Source organism: Amborella trichopoda, chromosome 6, assembly GCF_054954075.1.
Source record: "Amborella trichopoda isolate Santa Cruz 75 chromosome 6, AtrichopodaSantaCruz75HAP2 v2.0, whole genome shotgun sequence".
NCBI lineage: Eukaryota > Viridiplantae > Streptophyta > Magnoliopsida > Amborellales > Amborellaceae > Amborella > Amborella trichopoda.
The window spans coordinates 35,987,210-36,000,351 of record NC_142341.1 but is presented as its reverse complement, the minus strand read 5'-3'; the positions used below and the strand labels follow the sequence as shown (position 1 = coordinate 36,000,351).

At 36.9% G+C, this 13,142-nt stretch overlaps 1 long non-coding RNA gene across 1 annotated transcript; it reads left to right on the top strand.

Moving 5' to 3' along the window:
• Positions 1–3,469: 3,469 nt before the first annotated feature.
• Positions 3,470–5,992, top strand: LOC148781724 (uncharacterized). Its single transcript, XR_016056999.1, has 2 exons — positions 3,470–4,632; positions 4,720–5,992. It is a non-coding gene; the product is annotated as an uncharacterized LOC148781724 (long non-coding RNA).
• The last annotated feature ends 7,150 nt before the right edge of the window (positions 5,993–13,142 follow it).

The following is a 13,142-nucleotide window of genomic DNA, read 5'->3' as shown; positions in this document are numbered from 1 at the left end:
TTCTCTTCTGTTGTATACAAGCCAAAACTGAGTCATATTCAAGCCAAAACTGAGTCATATTGGGAGGGGCCTATCGAAACCAATCGAAGGTGAGAGCATAGAAGGTCTATAATAAAATTTTGCAGCTACCAATTCGCATTTGAACCAGGCTAAGAGAGGATCGTTGCGATAAAAAGTTTGATGGTCGCTGAGGAAGGGCACGAGTTCGATGGTTGGTGTCATTAATGGAGGAGAGAGAGGTATAAGAATGGAGCGTGAGAGAGAGGGGAAGCCATTAGAGGTTCGGGTTGAGACCTCGTTTGGCCATCGCGCAGAGAGGAAAAAATTTTCAATTGTTGAAAAACCGAAAATTTAAAATTGTCTTGTTAATAAGTTTTTCAAAAACCGAAATTGGTTTGATTTCAGTTTTTGAAAAACCGAAAATAGATAGTTTCATCTTTTTTTTAAAAAAATTATTATGAAGTCCAAAAAAACAGATATATCAGTAATAATGAAAATTAAAACAAATATTTATGTAATTTTTCCTAATTAATATTTATAAATTTTTTAAAGTGATTAAAGAGGATGAAAATATGGTTGCTTTTTTAGATCATTAAGATTTTGCTAAGTACAATATTTATACTTCAATATTTCTTACAAATATAGGGATATGGATTATTAATGAAATTTCATTGTATTAATATAAATTTCATGATTATAATTTTTTAAAACCAAGAGTTCTATTGAAACAATATATTCAAAAAAAAAAATTAAAATATTTTATAGATAGAAAATTACAAATATTGGAACGTGGAGAAATAATGGATAGAAATATTAATAAATAATCATATTTGAAATACAAATAAAATAATTTAAATATTTCTTTAATTGTTGTAAAATTTTATATTAAAAATTTATTTGAAAAAAGTTAATATTGGGCAATATGTCAGGTTAGATGCTGAGTCATACGAACATGGACAAAAAATGGCCAGTAAATATGTAACGTATATATCTTGAGAGAGAACAAATACAGGGATAATATTTAAAATAAAAGCTGAGGGTTTTAACATAAAATAAGAGAAATTCAAATAGCATATTTGTCACAATAGTTATAAAAGTGAACATTTAGAGCACAATAAATAACGCAGTACTTAAAAGCTTACCTTTGGACCGGCCTGATCCTTATAGTTGAGGAGGAGTAGAAAAGAAAAGAGGAAGAACTCTTGTTTCATTTAGGGTTCATTTGATGCACCGTCGTATTTTAATATTTTAGGATAATATAGAATATTTTTAGTGGGAAATACAAGTCCCTGCCCTTTTTTTCAAGTAGTTTAAGAGTCCGATTTTTTAAGGTGTTATTAAGGTGGTGTCAATCGGAACAGAAACCACAATGCGATGACTTATGTATGGGGTGCTACCACCACGACTGGAGCCCTTTTCCCAATCTTATGTAATTTAGTCATATAAGTTTACATACTTTGTTTGATAGGGTCAAATCATAACTTCTAATATTCAAATAAATACTTACTTCTTTTTTTTTTTAATATTAAGATAACTTCGAAATATATGAATCTCCAAATATTCTACTTGTAAATGAATTTTACGGGATTTGATTTCTACTCTTAAAATTATTGTCTCTCTCCCTCTTTCTTCCACTCATCTCCCTCTTTTGTCCCTTCACCTTCCCCTTCTTCTCTCCTCTCAACAAAAATACCCACCTCTCCTTCCCTTTCTCTCTCGCAATCTCAATATCTCTCTCTCATGGTGGATAGCCCTCTCAATCTCAATCTGTCTCTCTCATGGTAGATCACCAAAGAAAGCATGGTGAATCGCAAGAGAAAGCAACCCAACCTCTCTCTCTATAAACATTAGGGTTTCACTCTTAAGCTCATATGTTCTTTTTCTATCTTTGTTGAAGCTTGAGCTCTGAGCTTTAATGGCGGATGCAAAATAAAGTGACCCAGATGCCAAGCTTTTACAAGACCAACATTATAGTTGTCTTGGATAAGTTTAAGCTTTAGCACGACCCATTTTAAAGGCCGTTTAAATCCCCTATCGGATATTCTAAGCTTTGAGATGGCCTATTTTGGTCATGTGTGTGCTAAAAACATTCCCCCACTGGACGTTTCTTGTATTAATTAAGCCTTAAGAAAGGAGTATTGGTTAGGTAAATATCTTATCAAGAAAGGCAGGGAGAATATCAATTAGGGCAGATGCGCAGTAATGAGTTTCAAAACATGGTTGGAGAGACAAAGTAGGGTCTTTGAAGGGGCATTGAAGCCAAGGGAAAAGATACATGGTGCTCATAAGGCAGCAACAAAGGTGGTACAGTGAGAAGTCCCTACACTTTGAATTTGAAGGAATTAGTGGGTTTGCAATAGAGGTGGTACAAAGAAAAGTCCCTACTCTTTGAATTTGATGAAATTAGTGGATTTGCAAGCTTCTAGTCTAATTTGACCTTCAATCCGAAGACTGAAATGGTGAAGAAACAGGGGATGATATTGGGTTTTGAGGCTTCTAGCCTCCAATCGACAATCATGAGGCTGAGATTTTCCCTCACTTGATCGATGACTATGTAATTGTGTGGGAGAATCTTGCTTAAAGGCAATTAAGAATCCTGAGGCTGAGATTTTCTCCCACTTGATCTGACGATTCTGTAATTGTGGGGGAGAATATCACTTAAAGGCAATTAAAGATGTGGTCTCTCAAGAAAGGAGAAGCCAAAAATAAGGGTTGAGGTGAATTACTTATGTGGTCTCTCAAGAAAGGAGAAGCCAAAAGTAAAAGTTGAGGTGAAAAACTCAGTCGGGTTTGGTTGGAGACTAAGATCAGATAATTTAGAGGGGAAAAACTATTGTCTCTTTCAATATATGCTGGCAGTCAAACATACACCCAAAAAAAATAAAATACGGATAATAGTTAATCTTAATATACAGAAAACCTAGCAATGCCTTTATTCAAATTTTAGTTATAAAAGTGAACATTTAGAGTACGATAAACAATAACTTAAAGCTTACCTTATGAAGGGCTTGATCCTTAAAGCTGAGGAAGAGTACAAAAGAAAAGAGGAAGAACTCTTGATTCATCTTTTATTTTTCTCCTCTCTCACTCTATAGTCGGTGGAAAGATGAGCAATTTTATCTTTATTTTAGATAGTGTGCAGGTGGCATACGGATGCATCCATAGTTGTCGACGTAAGGTGCGTTTTCAAATTTTATAATGGTATATAATTTTGTTGTAAAATGTTTTTAAGATTATTTCAAAATCTATTTTTATATTTAATTATAAAATTTTAAATTTAAAAAATGGTTAAAAGTAGATCTATAAATATATAAAAATATTAAAAATAGACAGTGTAGATGATATGTTTTAAAATGCATTACTTTTTAGACTTAAAATCTTCTTTTTTTTATAATAATACATTTCAATGTTGAGATGATCAATTAAAAGATTTTTCAACATTAAAACTGACTTTTCCAATGGATTTTTTAGGTACATATGTAACTCCCCCTATAAGGTTGCAACCTCGTATAAACTTTTTCCCTCTCTAAATATTATCTTTCTTTGAAGCCACGGCGTTACTATGTAGCTAAGATCGTTGCTCCTTAAACTGCGTTACAGAGAGAAACCATGGCTGCGTGCTACTATGGTAATGGCTGATCCTATGGCTTCCTCACCCTCTCTTGTGTTCCTCTCCCTATGCAGGGGAAACCTCCTGATCCTTGGGAACTTCTCACCCGTTTCTGTGATGGTAGTTTTACTTATTGTTATGGCGGTGGTACTTTAGAGGTTATGACCCATCTGTGCGCTTTAGAGGTTATGACCAGATCTGTGCGCTTTGGATCTGGTGTTCGTCGTATCTCTTTTAATGGTAGTGATAACCTTGGTAATAATGGCGATGGACCTGGTTGTTTTAATGGCAGTGATCAGGTTCTTGCTTATACGGATGTTAATGGTTCTCGTCTCACGGGATCTGAAGATTGCGGGAAGGCCGAAGTCGAAGTTGAGCTGATCATGGATCTTATTCTTCACGATGGATATGGGGTTTCTAGTTCTGGCCGTGATGTCTTTGATGTCCCTGGTTCTGGAAATCTAGCCACTAAGGTGGACTCTTATGCTGCCTACTGTGTGGTTTGGTTTCTGGATATGGCAGTGATGCTAGATCGGTTTATGTAGTGATGCTTGCGAAGGACATTGACATGAATGTGCTTCTCGTACTGTTGATCTACCTATGAAGGTGGACATCGGTGCTGCTAGATCTGGTTGTGTTGCGATGCCTGCCAAGGACTCAAAGGAGGCCACTGGTTATGGACGTGGTTATGGACAAGATGGTTCTGGATCTGGCGATCTAGCTACAAAGGTGGACCTTGGTGCTGCCTATGGTGTGGTTTCTGGCTATGGCGGTGACTCAACATCTGGTTATTCTATGATGCCTATGAAGGACAATCTCTTTGGCTATATTCTTACACACCCTCCCTCTTCTTTTTAATGATTTGCAAAATGCTAGCACTGTGAGTTATAGTTCATGCTCCGGCCCTAGCCCGAGATCTACTTCTGCAGATATTGTTGGGAGTCGAGTGAGAGAGGACTTTCCGCCCTTAGTGGTTGGTTCGAAGCATACCACAAGTCAATTCATTGCTGGTTCTGGTAAAGGTAAAGAGGCCGATGTTCCTACTTTTTCTGGAAGTTTCTTTGGGAGTAAAAACGACTTTGGATTTACTTTTGGTTTTCATGTTGAAGGTGTCATTGGGGAGGAGTTTCCATCATTGATTTCGGATCCAATGCCCAAGGAGGGGTGCTTGGCTATGAATAATAGCTGTTGGGGTTTGGGCAAGTTATCAAACCTGGTATTTGGAACCAAAGGTGTACAAAATGGAGTCTTTTACCTCGAGGAGATGGAAACTTTTCCCATTGAAATGATCAATGGAAAAAAAACAATCGTTAAAATTGAAAAGAAGCTACTTGAGTCATGCCGGACTAGGTGGGAAAATTGTTTATTGGGGTTTTACTTGGGCCGTCCACCTGATTGGAACTATATGAAAAAGATGTTGAAGAAAATGTGGATACTGGAGCAAGATGTTGAGGTATTCTCTGTTTTCTTGGTATTTCGATTTCGTTCTAGGGAGGAGATGGAAATTGTCCATAAGGGGAGCCATGGTTTATCAACGAAAAAATGTTTAGTACTTCAAGAATGGAATCCATCGCGGTTCAACCCACTAGGCACCCTCATCAAATTGTGTCAGTTTGGCTTAAGTTGGCCAAGGTAGCCAATGGTGTATTGGGAGCCAGAAATGCTCTTTGGTATTGCTTCTAGTGTGGACAAGCTCATCTTCATGGATAAACCGACGAAATTAAGATTAAGGGCTGAACCAAGGATGTGTGTTGCTATGGACCTAGATACTGTATGTTTGACGAAAGTTTAGCTTGAAAAGAATGACCAAGATTATAGGAAAGAGATAGTTTATGAGTTCATACCCTCTATATGTTCTAAGTATCGAAGGGTAGGCCATAAGCTAGAATTATGTCGACACGCTTAGTTTCAAAGGCCCCTACCAAGGTTAGTGCCACACAGTTGCATTAAATGGTGACATTTCTATGAAATTACCCGAAGGGGAAGAGGTTTGAAGGTCAATAAAGGGAGATAATAACTACTATATAGAAAAAAGGTGAAACAAACCACTAGTGGTTATCACTGTCAATAGTATATAGAAAAAAAGTGAAGGAAACCACTAGTGGCTTTCCAACCCTCACCAATGTGCCAAAGGATAACGCAAAGGAGCCAAAGGACATCACATCTAATGCTTTTGAGATTTTATCAAAAAGTCCAAGAAGATAATGACGAGACTTATGAGCATGCAGTTGGTTGTCATGACCAAAATAATGGACACTTATGAACTTATGGGCAAAATTTGTTGAAAGTTTTTTGGATAAGGCTCTGATACCACTAAGAGGCCTTTTTTTTAAGTATGCATATACAACCACCCGTTGCTTTTATAAGTTGCAGATATCTACAACCACAGGCACAAGTTGCACATATCTCATGACATGATGCCCGTATACAAACCTGATTAGATAACTCCAACTACCTATTACTTATAAAGTTACGTGATCTGATAACTCTCACAAAATAACTACCCACTAACACCACATAAAGAGAGATAATTAGCAACGATCTTAACTACCCACCTTCACATTCCACATTTACTTAGAGAGAGATAAGAAGGACACGACTCCACATCTCCTATTATTCAGCAATATCTACTTAGAGAGAGAGATAAGAAAGACACACGCATGCACCCCACATTTCCTATTATTTTGCATCGTCTTCAACACTCTCCCTTGATGCAAAATTTCATATGTTTTCTTTTATTTCTTGTTCTAGCTTCTTGTTTCTTCTTACTTCTTCTTCTTCTACTTCTTGCTTCTTTAATTTCAATTACTTTTTTCATTTTTGCCAATTGCGATGCGGCAAAATATGTTGCACTGTGTTCGGCTTTTTTTTCGTATCCCTTTAGAATCTTAAAAATTATTTTCCTCCGACTTCTACCTCACAGATAAAAATAGAGCTATGGTTTCGTCCCACTTGATAATTTTGTAAAATGGATTTTCAATTTTTTGCTTTTGAAAAAATTCATTCAAGTTGCTTTTGGAGTAGCGATTGTCGTATTTCTTGATGTCTTTTTTAAAAAAAAAATTGCAGCAAATGGTTTTTTTTTAATTCCCTTTTTTTAAAACATTTTTCTCCCAAGCAAGAAGCAAAAAAAAAGAGTAAGAAGAAACAAGAAGCAAGAATAAGAAATTTAAAAGAAAAAAAATGAAATTTTGCATCAAGGAGAAGTATTGAAGATGATGCAAAATAATAGGAAATGTGGGGTGCATGTGCATGTGTTTCTTATCTCTCTCTCTAAGTAGATGTTGCCGAATAGAATAATAGGAGATGTGGAATCTTTTTCTCTCTCGCTAAGTAAATGTGGAATGTGGGGGTATTTAAGATCGTGGGTAGTTATATCTCTCTATGTGGTGTTAGTGGGTAGTTTCTTTGTGGGAGTTATCAAATCACGTAACTTTATATATAATGGGTAGTTGGAGTTATCTAATCAGGTTTGTGAGTTATGAGTTGTGGGTAGTTGCATAACTGTTATACGCCTATATATGGGCATCATGTCATGAGATATGTACAACTTGTGCATGTGGATGTAGATATGTGCAACCTATGAAGGCAACAAGTGTATGTAACTTGTATGTAACCAGTGGATGAATATTTGGAAAAATCCTTGAGTATGTGATTATCTCCAAGAGTGAGTGCATGCTTTTAAAAGTTACCCTTAGTGGTATCAGAGCCTTATCCAAAAACTTTTAACATGGTATCAGGGTCCTTTTAACATGGTATCATAGCCCAGGTTGTGAAAAGAAAAGGATAGGCATTGGCATGGAGAACCCAAGTTGTAAAAAATAAAAAAGAGCTAGGCATTGACCTGAAGAGCTCAAGTTACAAAAAATATAAGCATTGGAGAGCCCAAGTTGTCAAAAAAGAGATAAAGAGATCACTGGTTGCCAAAGAAGGTGTGGAAATTTAATGCAGCTTGGTCAGATACAAAATTCAAGTGAAAGGTGATAAAAATTTAAATCTCTTTATTTAATTTTTTGCTTTATTCAATAATTCAAGTGAAAGGTGATAAAAATTTAAATCTCTTTATTTAATTTTCTGCTTTATTCAATATGACACACCCTAGTAGTCCAAATATTTTTTAACTATTGATTTCAATTTTTAAAGTTGAATTTTATGAGTATTGGAAAATTAAAATGAAAACATGTTTGGGTCTTGATAAAAAAAAAAAAAGAAAAGAAAGATATTTTGATTAAAATGTTAGGTGATTTGCAATAAAAAAAAGGAAAAAAAAATAGAAAAACAAATTTTTAAATGTAATGTTCTTGGAAAACGAAGATGGAGATTTAACAAAAAAAAAAAACAAGGGAAACAAAATTGGAGAGCTCTTGATTTCTTATTTTTGCAAAATTTTTTAGAAAATAATTTTTTTTTAAAAAAAAAATTCTGTAAGGGGGATATGAGTAGTCATTATGAGAAATCCATGCCTATGTAGGCATAGGAAAAATAAAAATGATTTCGGGGAAAGAAAAGAAAAATAGGACACCGAAGTCCTGGTATATCGTGCCATGGAAACGCATGATGAGAAATCCATGCCTATAGGAAAAATTATTTTTGAAAAAAGAAAATAGGACACCGCAGTCCTAGTTTGTCATGCCATGGAAAGGCATGATGATGCCATGAGAAGGCATAAAAAGAGTGCCTAATAATAAGACATTGAAATTTTAGTTTGTCAAGTCATGAAAAGGCATAATGATGCCATGAGAAGGCATAGAAAAAATATAGTTTTTTTTAAAAAAAAAACAAAAAAAAGAAAGAAACAAGAAAGAAGAAGCAAAAGCAAGAAACAAGAAGGAACATAAGCAAGTAGTAGAAGAAGAAGATGAAAAAAAAAAATAGAGTAGAAGAAAAAGAAGCAAGAAGCAGAAGAAGTAAGAAGTAAGAAGTAAGAAGTAAGAAGAAACAAGAAGCAAGAAGAAGAAATTTAAAAGAAAAAGATAAAATTTTGCATCAAGGGGCAGCGTTGAAGATGATGCAAAATAATAGGAAATATGAGGTGCATGTGCATGTCTTTTTTATCTCTCTCTTTCTAAGTAGATGTTGCTGAATAATATGAGATGTGGAGTCGTGTCCTTCTTATCTCTCTCAAAGTAAATGTGAAATGTTGGGGTAGTTAAGAACGTGGGTAGTTATCTCTCTATGTGGTGTTAGTGGGTAGTTACTTTGTGGGAGTTATTAGATCACCTAACTTTATAGGTAATGGGTAGTTGGAGTTATCTAATCAGGTTTGTGAGTTGTGAGTTGTGGGTAGTTGCATAACTGATATAGATGCCTATATATGGGCATCATGTCATGAGATAGGTGCAACCTGTGAAAGCAACGAGTGTATGTAACTTGTACGTAACATGTGGATGCATATGTGAATGATATATGTGGAAAACAACCTTGAATTTATGATTATTTCCAAGAGTGAGTGCTTGCTTTTAAAAATAACCCTAAGTGGTATCAAAGCCTTGTCCAAAAACTTTTAAAAAAATTGCTGCACAACAGGAGCTTGAGGTTATTGTTATGAGTAATGCTATAAAGCATGGTGTTTCTGGTGATGTAAAGGAGTCGTCAGTGATTGGGAATGTCGCGTCACCTGAGGATGGAGGACTCTCGCTCTTACCCCACAAGGCCGTTCTAAACTGCAGAGTCTCGTTGTTGACTATGGACATTCAGGCTGTGGTATATGATGTTGCCCACTCAATGGCTGCATGAGATGATAATATGACGACTCTTGAGAAGGATGACATGCTTTTGGTAGATCAAGGCCATGATGAAAAGGAATGTGAACTCAGGGAAGCAAATGATCGCCTCAAGCATGTTAACGATACTACTGAGATAGAAAAAGATGGGATGGAGAAAGATGTTGATGGCAGTATGTCTATGGAAGACCCGAAACCTCTTGGAAATGAGAGCATGCATGAGGGTCACGCTAGAAGATGGCATGAGGAGCATTGCTGGTGGTCATGACAAGGGCGTGACGGAGCCTCATGGGGTCACGCTAGAGGATGGCATGGAGAGTATTGCTAGTGGTCATGAACCCAGGCAAAAATTCGAGTTTCAAAGAGCCACGGTGAAGCATGTCAAGATTTTGGGGAAAAGCAAGGATAAGGTGGAAGGTTTGAGTAAGCGAATGAGGTTCAAGCCCGAACTAGATCGCAAGTAAAAACTTCTTTATCAGTTATTGGTGAGGAGAAGGGGCCATCTTTATCAGCTATTGGTTATAGGAAGGGGCTAGCTAATAAGGCTCAACATGTGTTTACTGAGGGTAAGACTTCCCTTAACAAGCAACCGAATCTCCAATTTTACTTGTCAATTGCAACTTGGAAAGCCAAAGGGCCTCTAGGGCCAGGTTAGAATTTTAGATATTGGGGTTTTAAAAGGTCAACATAATCTTGGTCTTCTTTTCTTATTGGAAACTAAGCTTCCTGTGCAGTTGAGCCGTATTTGGTCTAATAGGTTAGGATTCTATAACAACTTTATTGCCAATGAGATTGATGGTAGATCCAAAATTTTAGTTCTTTGGGATCCTTTAAATTACTCAATCAGAGTGATGGATCTAAATGATCAGATGATAATTGTTGAGGCTATTCGTATATGTAATGGAAATATCTCAGTTGTTTTAGGGGTTTATGTATTCGAATTTTTTGTCCCAAAGGGCTTTGCTTTGACACCATATGGGAGTTTTAGGAGCATCTATTATTCTTTCGTGGCTGGTATTAGGGGATTTCCATACTTTATTGGATTCCTTGGAGAGAGTGGGGGGTAGTAGTTCTTTACCTCAAGATTCAGGTGATTTTGCTAAAGTTATATCGGATTGTGCTCTAGCTGATCTTGACGTAGTCAGAAGGTGGTTTTTTGGTCTAATAGCCAGCTGAGCAGCAGATGCATTAGAAGGTTGGATTGGGTATTAGCAGCTACTGCCTAGGTTTTGGCCTTCCCTGAGTCTAAAGTCCAGTTACTTCCTATAGGTCCTAAACCTTTCAAGAATTTCTCCATGTGGGAGCAGCAGCATGAGTTTCTAAACGTTATCTCTAACTCCAGGTAGGGCAGAGTGGGGGGGAGGGGGGGGCAACCATGTATCGGTTTGTTGCTAAGCTTAAGAGGCTAAGGGGTGACCTTCGTTCATGGAACAAGGATGTGTTTGGTTATGTGGGGGAATCCATTGCAGTAGTTTGACATCAATTGTCATCTTTGCACAATAGTTTACTCATGGATCCTTCGAATGAAACATTCATGTTAGAGGAAAAAGAGTGTACTAAGAAATTACAGACTCTTATGGGCCATGAGGAAAGATTCTGGTGACAAAAAACACGGCAAAACTGTTTAAAGTATGAGAACTCCAATACTAAATATTTCCATTTATCTACGGTGGTTAGAAGAAGGAAGGATAAAACTATCTCTTTGAAATTTCAGAATGACAATTCTGTGCCTACTGAGGCTGAGATTGAAAATCATATGATCGGCTATTTAGAAGTTCTATTGGCTCAGAAGAGCAATCTTGACCTTCATATTGTTGATCATTTCTTGCCGCCAGCTTTTCTTAGTTCTTCTCAAAAGGACAAATTGGTGGATGCAGTAAATATGGAGGAAATAAGCATGCATTTGGGACATGAAAAAGGAAAGTGCACCCAGGATCGGATGGGTTTTCAGTGGAATTCTATGGGTAGTCATTAAAAATGATATTTTGTTGGCTCTTAAGGATTACTTCACTGAAGGTAAGCTTCTCAAGCAAATCAATTCCACTTTTATATGTTTAGTTCCTAAAGTGGATACACCTTAAGTGATAAAAGATTTTTGGCCTATTGGATTATGTAATGTCTTGTACAGATTATTAAAATAAGCGTTTCCAGTTGTTCTTACTGATATTATTGATCCTAGGCATGCTGCATTCTTGAAAGGTAGACTTATTACAGATAATATCCTTATGGCAAATGAACTCATGTCTCTTTGCCATAGGAATTCAGTTTGGCCTAAAACGTGTCTACAAATCGATTTAAGTAGTGCCCAGGATAGGGTTTCCTGGGATTTTATTGTGAGTAAAATGCATGCTTAGGCTTTTCTGAACTATTTGTTTCATGCGTTTGCTTGTATATTTCCAATACTTCCGTTTCTATTTTGATGAATGGAACTCCCAAGGGATATATTAAAGGGAATAGAGGTTTGAGGCAAGACGATCCTCTATCTCCATATCTATTCTTGTTGGTTATGGACTTCTTTAGTAGGCAGCTTGATTGTGCTATTTGCAAGACATGGTTCCCAAGGCTTTTCCTCCAGGGCGTGACTATGGCTCTCACTTATTTTATACTGATGATGAGCTTATTTTCGATGAGGCATCCATTTCTTATGTCACTGCTATGCAAGAACTTATTTCTATGTTTGAAAGGAATATTGGTCAGATTTGAATTCCTCTAAGAGCAAGGCTTTTTTCTTTGGTGCACCATGGGGAGGACGGGGAAGAATTATGAGGGAGTTAGTTTCCTTGAAAGATCTCTACAAGTTCATGATTTGGGTCTTTCGTTGAAGGATATCTACTAGTGCGTTGTTTGGGTCTTTCGTTGAAGGATCTCTACCAGTTCGTTATTTGGGTCTTTCGTTGAAGGATCTCTACCAGTTTGTTATTTGGGTCTTCCTTTATTTCGTGGACATGTGAGGCATAACTATTGCTATAGTCAGGTGGGTAAGGTGTTCGGTAAGATTGGGTCATGGCAGCCTTTATGCCTCTCGTATGCAAGTCGTCTTCAGCTACTTAAATCTGTACTCGGAGCATCAACTGTGTTCTAGTTGTTATCTTTCATTCTCTTAAAGAAAACATGTAATATGATAGAGAGATTACAGAGGAACATTTTATGGGCTGGTGAAGCAGAGAAAAAATGTTTCAATTTAGTTAAATGGAGGACAGTGTGTCTCACTCAAGCTGAAGGAGGTCTCGGGGTAGGAGAAATGGTGGACTTCATATTGCAGGAATGCTGAAGTTAGCCTGGAGGATCTTAGAAAACCCATCCTCGTTGTTCGCCAAGTTCTTCAAACATCGATATTTTAGAAATTCATCTATATGGGAGGTCGGAGAAAAAAGAGGATGTTCTCATGCCTGGAAGGGGATTTTACTTGGCTTATCACATTTGAAAAGTAACGTACAACGGAATATTGGTATTTGTTAAATAGTGGATTTCTGGGTGGATGCATGGTTAGCAGGTCTGTCAGTATTGGAGTTACATGGTAATGCCATTCAAGGAGACATTGCAGCTGTTGCTGGAATGGGGGTTTCAGACTTTACAGGAGGTGCACCTCAATCTTGGGACTTGCCACCTCGCACATCTGACTCTTTGAGAAATATATGGAGAGAGGTTGAGAATTATAATCTTCCACTACAGCCCAAAAAGAATTCACTAGTTTGAATTCACTCTATTGATAACTTATTCTCTATTAAAAGGGCATGGTATTCTATTAAGCACCAAGGTTCATCACAGCTCATTTTCCATGTACTTTGGTCTTCTAAATGCCACCCAAA